Source organism: Phascolarctos cinereus, unplaced genomic scaffold, assembly GCF_003287225.1.
Source record: "Phascolarctos cinereus isolate Bilbo 61053 unplaced genomic scaffold, phaCin_HiC Scaffold_4;HRSCAF=312, whole genome shotgun sequence".
Classification (NCBI taxonomy): domain Eukaryota; kingdom Metazoa; phylum Chordata; class Mammalia; order Diprotodontia; family Phascolarctidae; genus Phascolarctos; species Phascolarctos cinereus.
Genome location: NW_027555847.1, coordinates 82,165,949 through 82,185,507, shown reverse-complemented (window position 1 = coordinate 82,185,507; position 19,559 = coordinate 82,165,949). Strand labels below are relative to the sequence as shown.

Genomic DNA, 19,559 nt, shown 5'->3' with positions numbered 1-19,559 from the left:
CATAAGCTCACAAGCCTGTTTTTCAAACCCAAACCTACATCAGGAACTTGCAGAGCTCAGACCAAAGGGGAAGCAATATGACTTGCCCTCAGAACACTGAATGATGGTAGGTCCCTAGCCTGAGCTGTCCCTGAGATCTTGGGAAAACACAACACTCAATAACCCCAAGAAAACAGCAGTAGTACAGCCTAGATGTTCTCTCTGAAAGTGCACAGTCTGGCTCAAAATATCAAATCCAAAGTCACAAAGTAGTCTGGAAGAGTGGGAAAACAAAAAAGGAATTCTACCATAAAAAACTATTACAGCAACAGGGTACAAAAGCAGAAGAGAGTAACTCCAAAAGCCATAAGGAATAAAATCACAGAAGAGCTACTTGTCCGAGGATGATTTCCATATGATCCCCATGAAAAAGATGAGAATGAAATAACTAACATTTATACAGTATCTTAAGGTTTGCAAACATTTTTTATATATGATCTTATTTGATACTTAAATAAGGGAAGGGGGGGAGAAGTACTATTATTATCCCCATTAAGAAACAGGTCAAATGATTTGCCCAGGGTTACACAGCTAATAACTGCCAGAGGCAGGATTCAAACTTAAATCTATCTCCAAGTTTAGAGCTCTATCCAGTACTCCAAGCTACCTCTCAATATCTTTTAACATAGGGATAAAAAGCCTTCTGTCTTTGTATTACACATGTATTGCAGAAATGGGTAGTGAAAGGAGCAATGGATAATATAAAGAATAATTATCAGACTTGTTCAAGTGAGTTAGTGAAAGCCTCAGACCCGAGAGTCTACCTATCAACAGAGGGCAGAAAGCATAGTTTCCTGAATACAGAGAGTTGGTTAAGTTGGTGAATGGATTCAAAGCAAGGAGAACAAGTAAGAAGAGAAGAGGAAATATTGAAGCAAAACAAGAAACTATATCGGACCAAAAAGATTCTATTACAGAAGCACTAGGAAAGATGGAAGATAGCATAGTAGTGAGAGTTTCTAAACTTTAGAGTGGGTGTCAACCCACAGAATGTCCCTTATCTGTAGTAGCTTCCTGGCTGCCCATGTGTGAGGGAAGACCCCAGTTAAAATTTCAAAAAAATCTGTGATGTCATCAACATGAAGTAATATCTTCACTAGAATCGATGGAATCCCATTAAGTAGATAATCTTCATGAGTTGCTACATCCAAAAAATGCTAATCACTTGCTTGACTAGGTTGATCCTCAGATGAAAAATATATAGTCTGTCACCAGATCACTGCTCTGAGGTTCTTCAGTTTGATAGGATCTGCTAGAGCTAAACTAAGCTGGCATAGTCTTTCAGAACCCAGAATCACCCCAACTGTGATGAAGCACAGGATTTGAGGGATGGCAGTATGTCCAGTATCACCTATACATTTAATAAGTAACTAAACTATGTTCAGTTACTTTGTTATCCACCTATTTTACTAAGTGAGAGATACTTCTATTAATGTTAAGATAGGACAAGAGAGATGCTAACTGAAAAGAAGACAGTGAAAAAAGGGATCTTTGTAAAAAACTGTATGAGAACAACTTGGTTTAGTGACAAGAAATCATAAAAGGCTCAGGAATGCTATTTTTGGTGACAATAACCAAAACAGTAACTCACTAACATTGACAACAGCGTGGCCCCTGGGGCAATCACATCTAGAGGGACAAAATACAATTCTGTAGGTGACATAATTCAGAGAACATTCTGTGGTCTAATCAGAGATTTACTGTACCCATAGAAATGAGATGAAACAAATGAAAGGGCCTTGAGTATGGTCCTAGTAACAGACAAAGAAGAGGTAGGGGAGGGAACAGGCATTTATTAAGTGCCTACTATGTGCCAGGTACTTGCTAAGCACTTTACAAATATTATCTCATTTGACCTGTGCTATTATTATCCCCATTTTATAGCTGAAGAAACTGAGTTAGACAAGTTAAATAAATTGCCCCAAAGTTACACAGCCAGTAAATGTTTGAAGTCAAGATTTGAATTCAGGTCTTCCCAATTCCAAGCCTAAATGATGATAATAATAATAACAACAACAAGAACAATAATAATAATAGCTAGCATTTATATAACATCTACCACGTGCCAGGAACTGTGCTAAATGCTTTACAAATATTATCTGATTTAATCCTTACAACCCTGGGAGGAAGGTACTATTCTTATCCCATATTAAAGATGGAGAAACTGAGACAAAGAGGTTGAGTGACTTGACCAGGGCACAAAGCTACTAAATGTCTGAGACTGCATTTGAACTCAGGTCTTTCCTGACTCCAGGCCCAGCATTCTATCACACCACCTAACTGCCTGAGGGGTAAAGGCTTAATCACAACAGGAAATCTAATACGATCTAATCAAAATTCTACTATTGCATGTGTATTGCTATATTCAACTTCTATAAATTTTGTGGACAAAGACATGAATGAATTTATATTAAATCAGAGTCTAATTCTTAGCTATCTATATAGCTTTTGGATGGAAATAGGATGTTAGAACTGGAAGGAATCTTGGAAATAATTTAAACCAGAGCATTCATTTTGCAGTTTGTGGAACTGAGGCCCAGAAAAGGAAAGTGACTGCCCAACATCATTCAACTAGTTAAATAATTCTCCAAGATTACAGTTCCATTAGACTTTCTTTTTTCTCTTTACACCAGGCATTCTTTTTTTAATTTTTTTTACTTTCTATTAATTTATTTTGATTTATCAACAATCACTTCCATAAGCTTTCGAGTTTTAAATTTTTCTCTCCCTCCCCAAGACGGTGAGCAATCTGACATAGGCTATACATTGACATTCCTATTAAATATACTTTCACATTAGTCATGTTGTAAGGAAGAATTAGAACTAGTAGAAGAAACCACAAGAAAGGAAACAAAACAAAACAAGAAAAAAAAAGAGCAAATAGTATGCTTTGATCTACATTCAAACTCCATAATTCTTTCTTTGGATGTGCATAGCATTTTCCATCATGAGACTTTTGGAGATTCTTGCATTGCTGAGAAGGGCTAAGTCTATCAAAGTCAGTCATCACACAACATATCTGTGTACGATATTCTCCTGGTTCTGCTCAATTCACTCAACATCAGTCCATACAAGTCTTTCCAGGTTTTTTCTTAAGTCTGCTGCTCATCATTTCTTATAGCTCAATAGTATTCCATTACATTCATATACTAGAACTTGTTCAGCCATTTCTCCAATTGATGGAAATACCCTCAATTTCCAGTTCTTTGCCACCACAAAAAGAGCTACTATAAATATTTTTGTACATGTGGGTCCTTTTCCCATTTTTATGATCTCTTTGGGATACAGCCCTAGAATTGCTATTGCTGGATCAAAGGGTATGTACATTGTTACAGCCTTTTGGGCATAGTTTCAAATTACTCTCCAAAATGGTTGGATCATTTCACAATTCCACCAACAATGCATTAGAGTTCCAATTTTCCCACATCTTCTCCAACATTCATCATTTTCCTGTTTTATCACATTAGCCAATCTGATACACACCAGGCATTCTTATAAACAGGGATTTGTGAATTTGTTTCTTTTTTTATCTTTTAATAATTGCATTTCAATATAATTGGTTTCCTTTATAATGTTATATATTTTATTTTATGCATTTAAAAACATTTTCATCCACGAGGCAAAAAAGCTTAAGATTTCTGCTGTATGCTCTCTCAGTGACTACATCAGCTCCTCTGGATTCTACTATCATCTCTTACACAGATGACTCCCGATATCTACATATCTAGATCTCTCTATCTCTCTTGAATTCCAGTCCTACAGGATCAAGTGCCTGCTATATCTCTATATGAATATCCTATCCTTTTCAAACTCAACATTTCCCAAAATGAACTCCTTATTTTTCCCCAATAAATTCTGTCTACTCCTCTAAACTTTCGTATTTTCCTCCAATCACCCAGGCTTATAACCTACAGTCATTCTTGAACTTTCTCCCTCTTCCTCACCTCCCATATCCTGTCAGTTACCACATTTTGTCAATTTTATCCCTACAACTAGGTGGCCAGTGGATAGAACACAGGGCTGTGAATCAGGCAGATTCATCTTCCTGTTCAAATCTGGCCTCAGACACTTACCAATTGTGTGACTCTGGGCAGGTCACTTAGCCTTGTTTGCTTTAGTTCCTCATCTGTAGGATGAGCTGGAGAAGGATGTGGCAAATCACTCCAATATCTCTGCCAAGAAAACCCCAAATGAGGTCACAAAGAGTCAGACACTACTGAACAATAACAAACTCTACAACATTTCTTGCATGCATTCTCTTTTTTTCCTCTACTCACACCACTAATGACCTCAGTTCAGGCCCTCATCCCTTCTTGCCTGGACCCTGGCATTGGTCTCCCTGTTTCCAGTCTCTCTCCTCTCCATTCTCCACAAAGTCCCCAAAATAATCCTCCTAAAGCACACGTCCTACCAAGCCACCTTTCTGGACAAAAACCTACTGCCTCCAGGGCACACTCCTTTGCCTAACTCTTAAAGCCCTACACAAGCTGACTCCAATCTTTCCCAACATTTCACATTATTCCCCCTTTATACACTTCACATTCCAGCAAAAACATCCTACTAGCTGTTCTTCAAACTTAACATTCTATTTCCTACCTCTGGGACAGAGGTTGACCCCTGTACATAGAACATATTTTCTCCTCATTTCCACTTCTAAGATTCCTCAAATTTCCTCCAGGCTCAACTTCATATTAATCGCTACTCACTGATTTTCCTGATGCCACCCAATTGCTTCTCCAGCTTCAAATTATCTTGTATTGACTTATCTGGATATGTGGGGGTTTGTTGTTCTTCAGTCCTTTCAGTCCTGTCTGACTCCTGATGACCCCATCTGGACTTTCTTAGCAAAGATATACTAGAGTGGTTTGCCATTTCCTTCTCCAGCTCATTTTACAGATGAAAAACAGAGGCAGACAGGGTCAAGTGACTTGTCCAGGCTCATACAACCAATTAAGTGAATGGGACCAGATTGCTCTCACAAAGACTCATCTTCCTGACTCCAGGCCCAGTGTTCTATCCACTATACCACTATACCACCTAACTGCCAGTGTATTTAGGTATCCCCTAGTAAAATAGTTTTTGTCTTTGTATCCAATCCAGTGCCTTGCACTCGGTAACTATTCAATAAACATTGGAAGAATTAAATGAAAAAAGTTAAAAGGAACCAGAATTTAAAGATCATCTAGTCCAACTCTCTAAATTTACAGATGAAGAATATATGACCCAGAAAGGGGAAATGAATTGTATAGAGTCACACAGGCAGTAAACAGCAGAGTCTGCACTAGAACTGGGATCTTCTTACTCAGAATCTAAGGCTCTTTCCACTATAGCACATCTTTGTTATGCCCTTCCTTACTGTGGCACAACCATTCAAACAACCCAATTTTCCCCACTTACACGTACAGAACCTAAATCCTAAAAACATATAATCCAGTGGAGAAGAAACTCTAGGAGATCCTATCAAACTAGAAAGGTTTGATCACAGGCCAAGCAACAGATTGTATGTATATCCTCTGAGAACCAGCCTACCTAATTTTGGAGAGGCCCATTTCCAAAGGATTTCTCACCGTAACTGATGGAGAATTCACACAAGTGTGCAACTTGGGATTCTGAAACACAAAAATAATTATTAAGTGCAAAGAACAGTACTAGATGTTGGGAGGGGGAAAATGCAAAGATTAAATATAGCATGGTCCCTTGCCTTCACTGAGCTCACAAGTGAGGGGAGCGGAAGGATAACATACAACCTATGATAACTACAATAAAAGATAGTACACAATATGTAAAGAAAGATGAAAATCAAGTGCTGTATTGAGCCAAGATAGAGCTATGATCTTTACAGACTGAAGGAATCAATCATGGTTCCATGGAGGAAGTGGTATAAAAAATAGCCCACCACCAAAAAACAAACAAAAATCCTAACATCAAATTCAGAATTTGGAAAACATGAAACACAAATACCCCTTTTGAAGCATAATCTTCATTTTGACACTTAATAGAAGTGAAATCAACCACAGATTCTCAATTCAATTCAAAATGTTAATACTTTGGTCAAAGATCATTGAATTTAACATTTTAAAGTAATCTGATCTATAAAAAACACCAGACCAAAATAAAATATTGTCAAGGATGCCATCAACATAGGAAAAACAAATGATTATAACTTGTACTTTACTTCACAAAATAGGAGTATTCCTGGTATATTGTTTACAAAGTCACATTCCTAAAGTAAATCCAGTTTTCCTACTCACTTTAATTATAAAATTGGAGGTACAGTAATGCCTCAATTATCTGACATTGTTGGAGGAATATGGTATTTCGCCTAGGTGAGTTTTCCAGGTAGACTTGTAGAATGTTACAGTAGTTGGAAGAACTATCCCAAAAAGTTCCCAAACTGTGCATTTATACTACCACTAGGACTATACTTTTAAAGGGATCAAAGAGGAGAAGGACTGATAAGTACCAAAATATTTATAGCAGCTCTTTTTTGTAGTAGCAAAGAACTAGAAACTAATGGGATGCCCATCAACTAGTGAATGGCTGCACAAAGGATGGTATATGAATGTAATGGAATACTATCATACTGTAAGAAATGACGAAAGGAAATGTCACAGAAAAACCTGGGATGACTTAACATGAACTGATAGAAAGTGAAATAAAAGAACTAAAACAACTTATCCTCTGTAACAATATGTAAAAATGAACAACTTGAGAGATTTACGAACTCTGATCAACACAATGACTAACCATGATTCCATGACAAAAATGAAACTTACCTCCTAATGACAGACTAAACATGGAGGAGACACTCATTTTTGGACATGGCCAATGTGGGAATTTGTTTTGTATCACTATGAATATTTGTTACATAAGTTTTATTTTTCTTTTTTTCCTGGAAGGAGAATACAGGGAGAAAAAATAAGGAGAAAAAATAAGCTCAGAGGTACTGAAGCTTATCCCTTCAAAACAAAGAAAAGCATAATGATCTATCACTGTACTTTGTGGTTAATAACATTTTGAGTGTTTTTCTGATTCTTCTTTGCTAGGCAGTCAGCTGTTATTTCTGTTATGTCTGTCTAAAGCAGCCCCCTCCACTCTCTTCTAAGTTGCTATTTGTAGTTAAAATTGGCTAACAAGATATGATAAGAGTTGCATTATGTAATGGCTAGTCATAGGTTCAAAAATTTAGAGGAAGAAGGTATGTCAGAGGCCATCTGGTATATTTCTCTCATTTAAACATGATAAACTAGGGGGCCAGAAAAATTAAAAAGCTTGCTTAAATTAGACACATAGGTAGTAAGTGGGCAGAGTCCTTCACCCTGAACCCAGGGCCTCTAACACCTGTTCCTTCCATTGCACCATGAGGCTGCCCTAGCTCAGAGGCCTCATTTGCTTATTTCCAGTTTGGAATGTGTTTTGATGATTGGTTACCAAAGAAGTGACCTCTAGATAAGTACTGTAAGTGTCACGACACACATCTAGAAAAAAGTTTTTCCCTAACAAGTAATTAAATCACATCTGAGAAAGCAGAAATTTTAAAATTGTGTATCTGAAGGGGAAAAATTTTATAAAACGTTAGCTTTTTTTAAATGTTAATGCAAATATATCTAAAGGAAAGCCTCTAGCAATTAAATGGATATCTCTTCCATGGAAGAATTACAGGAAAACAAGGAAAGGAATAGCTAGGATGACAATGTATAGGTGGGGTAGGATCTGTATCATTGGTAGAAAGTAGTGTTATTTTTACATCAAGCACAAAAAATAGCAATATAATGAACTGAAAATTTAGTCAATTTTTTTCAAAGCCTTTCCCTCCGCCCTCACCCCAAAAACACTGTACAGAAAGATAACTTGTAGCTCTTTGGTCTCTCAGGCCTAGGTTCCTAGCACTTTCTGGAAATTACAAATTTTAAGGGGAAAAAATATCATGGAGACTAAAAGTACATGAAAAAACATAATAGAAACAACAATTCAAAATTCAATACTATCTGAACAAATGTAGAGTTCAACAGGTAGAATTTGTTTGGGTTGAAGTAAGAAAGGTTTAAAAGTTAAAAAGGGAACACTACAGAAACAGACAGTTCTTGCTAAACTATGTATATACAAAGGTTTGGCATATAATGATCCAACTTCAACCTTCTATTTAGTACTTTAATCTCTGGGCCTGTCCCTTGGAACCTTTATCCGTGATTTCTTTATAAAACACTACAGTACTAACTCTGCATGAGATACAGTGAAAAGACCACTGGCTCTGCAGTGGTGGAACTCTGGTTTAATTACCACTTCTTACACTACTTTCCTAAAATTCTAAAGTGATCAGAGAAATCAGCAAAATAAAGAAAAATATTTTTTACCAGGCTTACTTCATTAGCTGAAAGAATGCCAAAAAAAAATCCTGCTAGGCGAAAGATTCCAAGAAAACTTATTATTCATTTAAAAAAACCAGTTCTGTTAAGTGTAGTAACAAAAACAAAACGTCCACAATACGTAGGCTGTTTCGCAATTGCTTTGAATTTTAGATTCTTTAAAACTATAATTGGGGCAGCTAGGTGGCACAGTGCATGGAGCACTGGCCCTGGAATCAGAAGGACCTGAATTCAAATGTGAGCTCAGACAAATAACACACGCTAGCTGTGTGACTCTGGGCAAGTCACTTAACCCCAACTGCCTCACCAAAAACAAACAAACAAAAAACTATACTCAGTATATGACTTTTAAAAAGCAAGAAGCAAAACATCTTGGAAAGATTTCCATTCAAAATGGTCATAGTATTAACTAACTTTTCACTACACATTATAGGTAAAGTGCCCTCACATACTTATTGTCTCATTTGACCTTCACCACAGTTCTTTAAGGTAAGTGAATAAATATTATTAAGAACATATTATAGATGAAGAAACTGAGGCCCAGAAAATTTGAGTGATTTGTTCATGGTCTAATCATTTTTAATCTATATCTTCTTATTCCAATGTCAGGACTCTATTCCCACTATGCTAAATGAGGGGTTTTTTTACCTTAGTAGGAAGGGACAGTGGCAACAAGCTCCTCATTTTCTGTATTTGTTTTCCAAGTTAACTGAGGAAACCTAAAATGTATGTTAATTCTTAGCAAATATGCCTCCCAAAAGCACAATAATTTTAAATGATAGATTTTTAATGATACTCTTTTAGCACAGACCACTTACTCTTTTGCACTCATCTTTTCTTCTGTTCTCTATTCCCAGTACTTTTTCCAACCCAAGCCTATCTTATAAACACATCTTATTTTTTTAGAGTAAAGTTTATTTGTAAAAGTGTCTGGGGCCTCAGATCACTTGAACTCTAACCAATGCTATTCCAACTATCTTAGAAATGAATGAAACATTTTCTAATAATCTAGAAAGGTTTCACAGTCTAGTAATATTATTCAGGTGCTCATCAAAAATTTAAAGAACAATTTATTTTGACAGTACAGAAGAAAACCCCCCAAAAGTTACTGATTTAGTGTAATACTTAGTTTTAATATCAAATCTTGGTTTCCAACCAATTTTCAAGGATTTAGGCATATGTTCTTACAGAAATAAAAAAATTCACTGACAATTCCTTCTTGCTTTGATCAGGAATTTGTGTAACCTAGTAACAAAATCTTAAATAACTGCATCATTTGCATTAAGTTGGCCCTGAAATACAAAATCAAGCAAGTATTACATTTTATATGTACCCCAAGCTCCTTACCAAACTAAGAAAGTATTTATCCTCCGGACAATCTTCCCAGTGAATAACAACCCTTATTCCCCACACTTGCACTAAGACATAAAGAATTTTAATATAACAAAAATTGTCTTAATAGACAGAGACTGAGTATGAAATAAACCAATCTAGGGTAGAACAACTCAAATTTTTCAATTTTTTTCAAGTCTACTTACTTCAAACCACTCCTGTTTACACACACCCTTCAACCTGAAAAGAATGTCATACCTAACCAATTTCATCACATTTTGTTTTTTCTGTCTTGTTTTTAACTGTTTTTTTCAGTAACTATAAAAATTCAGTTATCTTAGACATTTCTATTTGTATTTTTAAAACACAAGTTAGCAGTGATAACCGTGGATGTAAACAAAATGAATAAAGTCCAGAGGGCAGAATAAGATCATAGAACTTAACAATCACTACTCTAACAGCAACACTACCTTGTCATAATAATCTTACACACTACTTCCAAAGACATTTGCAAACTCTACTTTCAGTTAGGTGGCCTGGGAAACACCATAACACGGACAGTTTTAAAAACTGAACACATAATAAAAAAAAAGTCATTCTAGTTTCTTGACGTTTAGCATGAATTCTCTAAGACTTGTATGTTAATACTAGTAAAAAGGCAACCCCCAAAGCATTTTGGTCAAAAATGGAAAAAAAGTAAGAATAATCATTTTGTCAAAGACACTAACTTTCTCAAGCTGGCGACAGTACTATTCACAGTGAGACAAAAGGTTCAAAATGTACTATACTAATATACTATAATGTGTGTCAAAATGTACTGTACTATTTACATAAATGAAAGCCATGAGAAAAATTTAAAGGACTTTAATTATAGAGGAAAAAAACTCTAAATTTAACCTTACAGAAAAAATTGGTTATAAAATTCACTCCTCTCATGCAATTATAAAAATGTATCACATTACTTAACTCTTTTGATCTTTTATTAAAATACCTCTCTGTATGTTTGGTTTAATACTTGACATTAGTTATTAAACCTATAAATACTCACTGGTACTCACAAGTTTTGTTTTCTATTAACAAAATTATAACAACAATGAAACTAACAAGTTTACTGTGAGGAAAGTGCTTTGCAAATACTAAAGCATTATAAAAATACTAATCAGTAAGCATCTAGCAAAATCTCAACCATTTAGAACCTTGCAAAATAAGTCATTCTTGATAATTCAGTTTCTCAAATGGCTAAGAGTTTACTATCTCTTTGGAGACTAAAACTTTATTTTAACCCTTTTGGATGGAAATCTCTCTAAAATGTATCTCATATTTCCACGACTTTTTAAAACAGGTTAGTGAATAGGACTTGGTTTTTTCTTGAATTCAGGAAGAGTGCTTGTCAAGTAAGTTGTTTGTTCAGGTAGAGCAAAAACTAGATGTCCTCAAAGGCATATTCCAACTCTGAGATTCTATTCATTACTATGCAAACATCAATTATTTTAACCTGTTGTGATATACTTTATACTGTAAGAATTTATTGAACTATCTGCCCTTACATTAAAATAGCCCAAGGTTTTTTTGGGCTGGCTACTTCTTGTAGTTTTTCTGTTTGCTCCTGGCTTCTAGGCATCAGCTGTCAGTGTGTCTGCCCATAACAATCCTGCTTCTAATTTGCCACTATGGATTTGGAAACCAAATCATCAACCTTCTTTAAGCTATATGTAAAGTAAGTTTGAGGGCAGCTAGGTGGCACAGTGGATAGAGCCAGGCCTGGAGTCAGGAAGACCTAAGTTCAAATTCAGCCTTAGACACCAGTGGTATGAACCTGGGCAAGTCACCTACCTGTTTCCCTTAGTTCCCTCATCCGTAAAATGAAATGGCAAACCACTGAAGTATCTTTGCCAAGAAAACCCCATAGGGGCAAAAAGGGTCTGTCACGACTGAAACAATTGAACAAAAAAAAGTAAGGTTGAGTGAGGGCCACAAAAAAACTTTTTTTTATCAATACATGGACTTTGTGACAAATATTTTGGATGACTAAAGGTCTGTTTTGCTCACTTCCTGGTTTCTGAGCTGTGCTCTCAATAGATGGGTTTGCTAAATAGCTGGCATACTGGTGTACTTATATTATTACTCCCAAATAGATTATTTTAATGCCAATCCCATAGTAAAATTTTCAGTTTTAGCTTAATAGTAGAAAGGAGTCAAATTATTATAATCTCTGTCTCAAGATATGACTTTAATCTACCATATTTTGTTTTTGAAAAGGGAAGTGACATTCCATTAGATAATGACCAGTTCTCAAAATGTGATCCAGGAATACCTAGGGTCAAAACTATTTTCATAGTAATACTATTTTTCAAAAAGTAAATATCAATAGATAAGCTCTTTTAGGGATGTCCCCAATAATTAAGAGTGTAATGGGGTTTTCAGACCAAAAAGTTTGAGAACTACTGGCCTATAAGACCACTGGCAAAATTTAGGAAGAAAAGTACTAGTCTAATCTGAGCAGTATCACAAAAAATACACATGCAAAAATTAAATCAAAAATGAATAGTAAAATCCATGTATTGGCTCAGCAGCAAAATATATTAATAACTTAATACCCCTTTAAAAATTGCTAAATTTCTCAGCTCTTTGTCTCATTCTGTTATATCATGACTTTTGCCTTACTGGGATACACACAAACAATACATACATACATGCATACATACATACATACACACACATATCACTCAACAATACCCACCACCAAATCACTGCCTTCTGCTCATTAAAAGTTGCTACTCAATTCTCATGACAGGCAGGAAATCTTCCCTGGCCAAAAAAAAAAAAATTTATATTGCTTCATCAACCCCAAAACATAAATGAGGCAAATATTTCTTACAAATTGAGATACAAAACTGAAACAGTAAAATATTAAAAAGTCATCAATGCCACCTTCCAATAAAACCTCCTAGAGATCAATGAAAATCCCTTGAACAGTGCCAAACACATTATGGTCACTCAACTATTACACAACTACTAACATCAATATAACATTTAAAAAAATACTTACTGAAGGTATATAGCCCATATTATTTAAAAACAAAAACAAAAACTGTGACTTTTTTTTAAAAGGCTGAAAGGTGGAATAAAATTATAAAAAACTCTGAACTAATCAGAAAGCAGAATGAATGAGATTCCATTATAGACTAATCATATACTTCCAATACTGCAGTGACCAAGAGAACATTTTTAATAAAGCTTCAGTATACAAACTTTTCTATCAGATACCCACACTCTGTTCTTAGTCTCTATCCCCTCCCCCAATTCCTAATACTTTGGCCCTTCCAGATACAAACAACTTCACCACATAAAGTATATTCCAGCAAAGACAGTATTAGAGTAAGACTAGTAGAGGTGCATTAATCTCCCAATCCCCAAAGTGTAATTGTTCCAAGTCTCCCAGGCAACCAGAAATCCCAAGATTTTTGCCTAATTTAACAAGTGTATGCATTCACTTTCAAACATTTTTGTGTCACTCTTAGAAACCCAGTTAAACAACAAATGCTAATGAAATTACAAATTACTGATGAAAATATCCTACTGTAGAAAAACTGAACATTTTATAGATTCCCTGGCATTTTACTTTAATTCTCTCACTTAAATTACTATCATTACTCTCCACTCAAAAATAAACAACTCACCAGTGACCAGTTAAACGACACACAGGGAAGGGTTTGGGAAACACAATAAAGCAAATGGTAATTACAAAATAAAAAATTTAATGATAACTCAGCATCAAAAATCTCTCTTAACATAATACTCTTCTTTGCAGATTATTTCCCATTTAGTGTTTACTTCTATGTAAGTGAGATACTATGTTACAGTAGCACATAAGTCTGAACAGTTGAACTTTTCTATTTTCTGCTAAGTCAAATTATATCTCCATCCTCACTATCACAAGCTTGCAAGCTTGTTTGTTACCAACAAAGGATAATACACCCTACAAATGTGAAACAAGTATCCCTGGCATTTAATACAATGAACTGAAAGATGTGCACCTGATAAGAATGTGTTAAGTTAGTGTTTCAAAAAAAATCAAAGAACACTAAAAAATCAACTGCTTCCTGTATGCAATTTCTTACCATTTCCCATTTTACACACTTAGCTTTACTAAGTGGAACTTGCAGCCTACTGAATAATTCTTAAGTTAAAGAATCAGGTAACACAAGCGTCAGGAAATCAATGACATAAAAAAAGAAAGAATAAATGATCAATAATTAGTAAGTCATCATTAATCCTGGGTTACCCAGTCAAGTTATGAATTTTTTTATAGTTTAATTAAGGAAAATAATTCTCATGAGAAAACAGCAATTTCTATGATCTTTGCTTTTTCTTCTTTTTAAATTGTGGTAAAGCAAGTAAATAGCAGATAATCTAATAGAGCAAACCAACTTATCTAAACCATTATCTTATAGTCCTTTTTTAACCACTAAATTTGTGAGTTCATTTTTATCTTAATGAGGGCTGAGTTTTAGAAAATGATTCAACTTATGAACTTAAATTTGTTTCTTTAGAGATCTCACGATTCATCTCAACAACTGAACTGTAATGTCTGCAAATATACACACACACAGATAGTCTTTGGTAGAATTCCCAGTAACCACAGGTTCACAAACTGACTATAAAGGAAAACTGACTCAAATTCAGTACCAATGTGACTAAAGAACAACCTGTACCACTATAGGTCATTACAGAGATCACAATTTTCTAAGTTTTCTGGACATTAAAAACCATGAGGAAAATAATCAAACAAATAACTATGAGGCCCAAATCTCCAACTCCAGACAACACTATGTTTTAATGAAGGTGAATACATCTCATAAAGGAGTCTCATGAAATACTCAGATAAGACTAAATCCTTTAGAAAGCAGAACCAGACTGAACAGACCCAGTGGGGTAAGTCACAGAGCTAGTTAGTGTTCAAGCTCTTTCTACCATGCCACTCCCGTTGTGGAATTGTAAATGAATTGAAGCCCAGAGTCCACCTATGACTCAGATGATTCAACACAACATGAATATTACTGGCTCTATTATTGGCACAGTAGTCTCATGATGATGTATCTTTCAAACGTTCAAGATAGCTTATACGTAATTAACCATTTTTAGGCATTTTGCTGTCCATCCAGGAAAAAGTGGGGCAGTTCTCTTACCCTGACCATGAAGCACGCTTTGATCTATTAAAATTCTGTCCAATGGGATAAGTCATATGTAAGAGTTACCAGAATTTATATTATGTCTTTTAAAATCTCTGATGACAATTACTTGGTTATCCAAAAGTATCACCCCTTGGGACCATTAAGAAGTCACAGCATCTAGGGACACCTGTGGTTTCATTAACACCTTACTGTGTTAATAATGCTCTTTGTTTATCTCCCTGGTTGCATGTATTCTTTTTCTCCCCTACTACTGTCCCTCCTTCCCTATTTCATCCAATCTGCATGTGGCCCCTGTGGTTCCTTATTACTTGAACAGCTAACACTTTGTGGAATAGGTTCTTTTAGAGGACACGTTTCTACCCAGACATAATTATTTCAGCTTTTTTAAGGTGTTCAAAAAAACAAACAAAAAAAAAACCCCCAGGTCCCTTGCTTCTCGGGATGCCCAACCCTATTTCATGACCTCCTTTCCAACCAATCAAAAATGTGACTTGAAGCGCAACAGCCTCTAAAGAGTAATGGAGCTCTTTAAGGGAAAACGTAAACTATCTAATGCACAGATATTTTCGAGCTCGACGACACTCGGCCAGGATGAAGAGAAGACAGGAGCTGGCTGTCGCCCACCCAGAGCGGGGCCATCTTTCAGGACGCCCGCTTGCCGGCTGCAGCAGCGTCACATCAAAGCCGGGAAGAAGGGCAGGAGCGGATTTGACAATCTGGCCAGGCCGGTGGCTACCGGCCCAGGTGCGGGGATTACCTTCAGGCCTTTCACTGGCCGCCGCCGCCGTCCCGCACCAAAGCGGTTCCGCCGCCGCCGCTATTTGCGCTGTCCTCACAGCCTGGTATGGCTCGGAGACCCCGGGGTCGGGCGGACCTTGGCCACTGGCCGGTGGGAAGCCGGCGGCTACGCGCCACAAAAAGGGGGTCACGGGCCTCGCCGGGGGCCCCGGGCCGGGGACCGGAGAAGTCGCGGGAGCGCGGTCAGGGGCAGGGGGTCTTGATCTGCCTGCAGCACCCCGGGAGAGGAAGAGGAAGGTTGGGGAAGCGCTCTGCACAAGAGACGCAACTCCCTGCAGCGCAGGAGGGTGGGGGACCCCGGCACGGGGTGCAAAGGTGCGGGGAAGGGAACTTGTGCCGCGGCCGTTTCTGGGAGCAGCAGAACGGTGGAGCGCGACACCCCTACAGTTCGGGTCCAGAAAGGAGCCCGGCGGCTGCTCCCCGACCATTCCAGGGCGCCCGACACTTTTCTTTTCCCTCTGCCGCCCGCCCTCCGACCCCCCAGCAGAGAGCTGGGCTGCTAGGTGCTGCAGAAAGAGCTGGGCGTGGGGGGGGAGAGCGGAGGCGGGCGGGAGAAAGAGGGAGCGGTGGAGCGCTCGTCGCCTTTCCGCCACCCACCGCCACGCGGAGTCGCGCCCGGTCCGGCTCGGGCTTGGAGCGGTCGCGGGGGCCGCGCGCCGCGAGCATCCCGGGCCGGCGCGCGCGCGCGCCCTCGCGCGGCGCTCCCGTGCCCCCCCCAACCCCGGCGGGCTCCCTCCCTCCTCCCCACGCGCCGCGGTCTCCTCTCCCCAACGTTCCGGCCGCCCGTGCGCGCCTCCCCGCGCGCCACTCCGCCCGCTGGTTGGCGCCTCCGCCCGCGCTCCCGCCTCGCGCCCGCTCCCGCCCTTTGATTTTCCCTCAGCAAAGTTGAGGGGGCCGGGGGGGGCTGGCCAGCGGCTCGGCCCTTCGCCGGTGGCCCCCGGTCCCCGGTGCTGCTCTCGGTGCGCGGCCCCCCGCGCCGCCGCCCCCTTCAGGCCGCCTCGGGAGCCGGCCGGGCGGGAAGGCCCAGCGGCGGCGCCCCGCTCTTACCTGCCGGGAGTTGTTGGGTTTTTCTTTTTCTTTCTTCCTGCCTGGCTCCCCGCTCCGGGCCGGCTCGCGGCTCTCCTTCCTGCTGGGCGGGGAGGCGCGGAGCCGGGCGGGCGGCCGGGCCGGGCTGGGCTGCGCGGCGAGCGCGGCGCCGCTCTCCCCTCCCCGCCCCCCTCCCTCCACCCCGCGCTCCGGCGGTGGCGGCGGCAGCGGCGGCGGCGCTCCGCTCTCCGCCTCATTCCAATATGGCACGGCCGCGCAGGGCGCATGCGCCCGTCGCCCCTCCGGCTCCCCCCACCCCACTCCCTGCGCCGGCTCCCCGATTCGAGCCGCGCTCGCCCCCAGCATTGCCGGTCCCTCGCCCCTCGCGTGGGTCTGTGCCACGGCCTCGATCTTCCCCCCTGCCACGTGCGCTGGGGCCGGCTTTGCACCCCAAGACTAGAACTCGCCGCCCCTGCGGACCACCTCCCACCTCCCCAAGCACAGTGGCCCCGCAGTACGGGGGTAGGGGGACCCCGGGGCATAGAATGGACACGTGGTCATCTTTTCATTTTCAATTATTTATTTTTGACGTTTTCGTATCCCCTGCCCCTAGAAACAGCCAACGAGCCACTCTAGGTGCCGGTGTCACTGCGCCCGCTCCCCGAAACCCACCAGCTGACCGGGACTCCCCCCTGCCCAGGCCACCGGCTGCACGCTGCCCCGGACGGCGCTGCACCGAGCGCCCCTAGGAAGCCCTGGCCCACCAAGGGCCGGGACACCCCGCCGCCCGAGTTTGAGAAAGTTGGGCGGAGGAGCACCGACGGATGCCCGAGGCGAAGCTGACGGGAGTGGAGGCGGGGAACTCCCCCGTGGGAGCCATCACCATTCCCCGCCCCCTCCCCCCAGCTAATGACGAATCAAACCCCAAGAAGAGACGGCGCGCCCAGCAGCCCCTCGCTCTTTCCAGCGGGCCCCAGGAGGCCGCGCATCGCCCCCGGCCCGAGGGGAGAAAGAGCGGCTCCAGACGGTGCCAGGACGTGGGCTGCTGAGGCCGGAGCCTGACGGGCCGCAGTGCGGGCGCACGCGGGAGGCGCGCGGCTCCCTCCTTTCCCGGGGGGGGGACTCGAGCTGGCACAGCAGGTCCCCCGGAATCTCCCCGCCTTCGCTGTCCCGAGCCGGAGCCGCCGGCAGGGAAAGCCGCTGCTCCCACGAATCCCCGGAGCGCGGAGCCTGCGGGGGCCGCACCTCCCCGAGGGAGCCGAGCTGGGCGCGCTCGAAAGCTTTGGCTTGGCCGCACGTCCCCAGGCCTGCCCAGAGCCCCCCGGTCCCGCCCGGATGCCAGCCATCCCTGCAGGCACGCCCAAGACCCGAGCCCCCGCTTCTGGAAAGCAATCACTGACCAGCCCGCTTGCGCGCCAAATTGGGCTCGCCCCCACCCAGTCTCAGGCCCTAGTATGTTTACCGCGGGGAAGCTGGTCCGGACGCCTCTGCTGGGTTAGCGGGTGTCAGCGCCGGGGCGAGGGACTGGGTGGCGCGAAGAGACTGCGCTGCCGCCTCCCCTCCCCGCTTCTCTTCTGAGTTCCCCACACCCCATCGGGAAAGCCCGCTGACCAAAGCCGGGGGGCGGGGGCGGGGTGCAAAAACAGACGGAGCTTCTCGAGGAGGGTACAAAATCCAGGGATGGAAAGACACCCCACGCACTTTTCGCTCCGCAGGCGAAGCCTATATTGTCACATAAATGAAAATCCAGTTTTCCACAACAGAGAGAGTAGTTCGATTCAAAGCCCCTGGGTATATTTAAAGCCAATTTGAGGTACACAGCCCTGGGAGGTAAAGGTCATACTTTTAAACTTCAACGACCTGGTCACTTGCCTCCCTTTTTTCAAATCGCTGGAGCACTAAATTTACATCTGAGAGAATAAGCCCTTAGGTTCCCCTAGGTGTCAAGTGTATTCTAAATAGGGCTCACCACAACTTTTCTCATTCTTTCACCTGTTCTTTCCCCAGCAATAATTACTACAAAATGGTATAAAGAGAGTAACTGCTTAACTTCAGAATCACAGAGTATTAGAGCAGGAGCCAAAATCTTAAAACTGAGGCCCAGAGAGAAAAGGGCTTGTCCAAATCACATCCAACGACTTAAGAATCAGAACTGGAACCCAGGCCTTCTAACTCTTAGTCCCGTGCTATTTCCACCCTACCACTTCAGTACTGGACTTTGCCAGACCTGGAACAAGTATGATAATCAGCAAAACTGGTCTCAGAAGTAAACCACCAAACTATGAAGAACACTCCCCATGTGCCTAAGTCAGTGCTGAGCAGTGTAGAAGGTACAAAGAAGTCTAAGTGAACTGATTAGAACTTACCTCCTGTTCCACAATTACACTTTCTTAGATACACTTAAGATGCAACAGTGCCCTCTTGCTTGATGGAATCCTTTTTGTCTAGGGTTGCCATTTTTCCCACCAGACAGTGGGCAAAATTCAGCCTGAAAAAAAAAAAGGAAAAAAGGATGTTTACGAAGGAGGAGACTGAGCATTGTCATGTTGTTCCTGCATAACTGAGTCCAATCCCAGCTGGTCCTTGTGGCCTGGGAGATCTTCCCAGCAAATTTCAGTCATCTAGTTATTCTAGTCCATCTCCCTGCCTCCAAGAAAGACAAACACACCTAGGAACTAAATATTGCCTTTGTACCTAATGATTTTCAAGGGAAGGAGTTCCAACTTCCCTTTGTAATCTGTTCCTCTGTTTAAGAACCTAGAAAATTCTTTTTAGTTATCCTGAATTCTTCTTGCTATGGTTC

At 41.3% G+C, this 19,559-nt stretch overlaps 1 protein-coding gene across 5 annotated transcripts in view; it reads right to left on the bottom strand.

The window, feature by feature from the left end:
* SFMBT1 (Scm like with four mbt domains 1) overlaps positions 1-18,317 on the bottom strand; it is a 166,324-nt gene extending 148,007 nt beyond the window's left edge. The window contains exons 1-2 of one of the 5 annotated variants that reach the window (XM_078152289.1): positions 16,778-16,897; positions 5,569-5,648 (exon numbers count right to left, since the gene is read on the bottom strand). The gene's annotated coding sequence lies outside the window, so the exon portion shown is untranslated. Of the gene's footprint in view, positions 1-4,112; positions 4,927-5,568; positions 5,649-15,689; positions 16,241-16,777; positions 16,898-18,218 lie in introns of those variants that run through there. The other 4 variants (XM_078152290.1, XM_020971489.2, XM_078152292.1 and 1 more) reach the window with 4 other exon arrangements.
* Positions 18,318-19,559: the final 1,242 nt, after the last annotated feature.